General features: G+C 33.4%; 1 long non-coding RNA gene across 1 annotated transcript; it reads left to right on the top strand.

Annotated features, from left to right (window-relative positions):
• Window positions 1–607: 607 nt before the first annotated feature.
• On the top strand, window positions 608–1,560 carry LOC107587190 (uncharacterized). Its single transcript, XR_001609444.1, has 3 exons — window positions 608–907; window positions 1,037–1,228; window positions 1,433–1,560. It is a non-coding gene; the product is annotated as an uncharacterized lncRNA (long non-coding RNA).
• Window positions 1,561–2,338: the final 778 nt, after the last annotated feature.

Raw genomic sequence — 2,338 nt, 5'->3', positions numbered from 1 at the left:
ATCTATCTATCTATCTATCTATCTATCTATCTATCTATCTATCTATCCATCTATCTATCCATCTATCCATCTATCTATCTATCTATCTATCTATCTATCTATCTATCTATCTATCTATCTATCTATCTATCTATCGTTTGTCTGTCTGTCCATCCATCCAAAATTACATTACAATAGCTTCCATAACTACTGAACTAAAACTTAAAACTATTGTAAACTTAAAATTAAAAGTATGTCAAAATTTACTTTGATTTGTATTTAACATGGAAAATGTAACATGATTTAACAACACTTGGACCAACTTGTTCCAAGATAAAAATGGCTCCCATGGAGTGGAAACCAAGAACTGCTAAAAAACCAGGAAGATATCAAAAAATCATCCTTGAAGAGGCCCCACCACGGATAATTGTCACAGGCACTGAGGGGTATGATGAGCTCCTAAAACTTGGCCAGGAGACATTTTGGTCAGACGAGAGAGAGGGGAGTGTGTTTACTCTCTGCCAAGCAGATGGGACGAGGTGGACGAAGGAACAGTTCCATCAGGAATTTGGATCAGTGTCAGAGATCCCAAACGTCTGGAAGCGAACATTTTACATTACATCTGTGGTCATAATGAACTGCCCTTGTGTAGAAAATGTTATAATCGTTGTTACTTTTTCCCTTTTGTGTTTTATGTGGAAATAGTAATACCATATGCAACAGCATGAGGGTGATTAAATTATGGCAGAATGTACATTTTAAAGCGATCTAATAGATTTTTCAGAGCAAAATGCAAGTGGGTACAATCCTCCAGAACTTGTTGCAGAGAAACCCATCCAGGAAGGCATAGGATCTGCAGAAAAAGATGAATGTCCACAAAATCAAGTGTTTTATGTTTCGTCAAATGTTGTAACCATATTACCATCATGTAAGTAATATTGCCTACCAAGACATAAGTTTACAATATTTTTTGTTAATTAGTATTAAAGTGGATATATTCTTTAAATGCATGAAATAATATGATTTTTTTTTCCAATCTCAACTTTATTAAATATAGTATATATTCCGCGCCTACCATATGTGGATGAATCGCAAATCCATTACAAAGAAGAGAACCTGCTGGGGGAAGGTGCATTTGGAAGAGTGTATAGAGGCTACTTTCAGGGCACCCCTGCTGCCATTAAAAAATTCTCAATGGCACCGCAGGACTTCCAGACCAAGATATCCAGCACGAGATTCTGGTCTCACTGTAAGATTAATCATCATCATTAATTCTATCTAATAATTAAACATAAATTTTAATTTGATCTTATATTAATATTAACAGTTGGGGAGAATTGAACAGTTGTTAATAACAACAGTGCATTTCTACTGTGTGCTAGTTATATTGTTGTCATTTAAGTTTTACTTGATAATTTGCTAAATGCCTGTAACATTTCATTGTATTTTATAGCCGACTGAGCCATCCCAATATTGTTCGACTCATGGCTGCAGCCCGCACTGACAACGCCTTCCTGCTGGCCAATGAGTATATACATGGCACAACCCTGGAGGATGCACTACACAATGACCATTCTTCTGTTAAGGTAAAAAAAAAAATCATACTTTTCATGTAACATTTGTGAAAAATTGTCTTAACATTTAATAGCTAATACTTAAATGCCAAATCAAAATATAAGAGGGAGATCCACACTCTGTTACCTTATTCTCTTTTATTAATTAAAAGGTAACACTTTACAATAAGGTTCATTTGTTAATAGTAGATAACTAGTAGTTAACATGAACAAAGAATGAACAATACTTCTACAGCATTTATAGATCTTAATGTTAATTTCAACATGTACTAATGCATTATTAATATCAAAAGTTGTATTTGTTAACGTTAATGCACTGTGAACTATTGGAAATGTACTGTTCATTGTTAGTTCATGTTAGTTAATACATTAACTAATGTTAACATGTGACCTTATTGTCCAATAAAAAGTAGCAGTTAGTAATCTTCACAATCTTTATCATGCATACGTCAGTAGGCAACAATTATTTCTAAATATAATGACAACTTTACACGTTATTGTTTTCTATTAGTAAAGCAAATCAGGCAACATAACATTAACAAAGTTGTCTCTTGCTGTGTATGTGGTAGTTTGAACTTATGTTTTGTTTAGTTTTTTTTGTGAAGATTATGCTGTGTTGTGTGTGTATCTCTCTCTTTGGTCAAATATGACTCTTTTAAACTCTTTCATACATCTATTATTTAAATTTGTATTGTATTTTTGTTTTTTGTCGCTTGAAGGAGATGACAGTTATTTTGTTGCCCTCGACATCTCGATGGCCATTGAGTACATCCATTCAAAAAATG

The sequence above is a fragment of the Sinocyclocheilus grahami genome, unplaced genomic scaffold (genome assembly GCF_001515645.1).
Source record: "Sinocyclocheilus grahami isolate Dianchi unplaced genomic scaffold, SAMN03320097.WGS_v1.1 scaffold91.1, whole genome shotgun sequence".
NCBI classification, from domain to species: Eukaryota; Metazoa; Chordata; class Actinopteri; order Cypriniformes; family Cyprinidae; genus Sinocyclocheilus; species Sinocyclocheilus grahami.
This window is presented reverse-complemented; position numbering and strand designations above follow the sequence as displayed.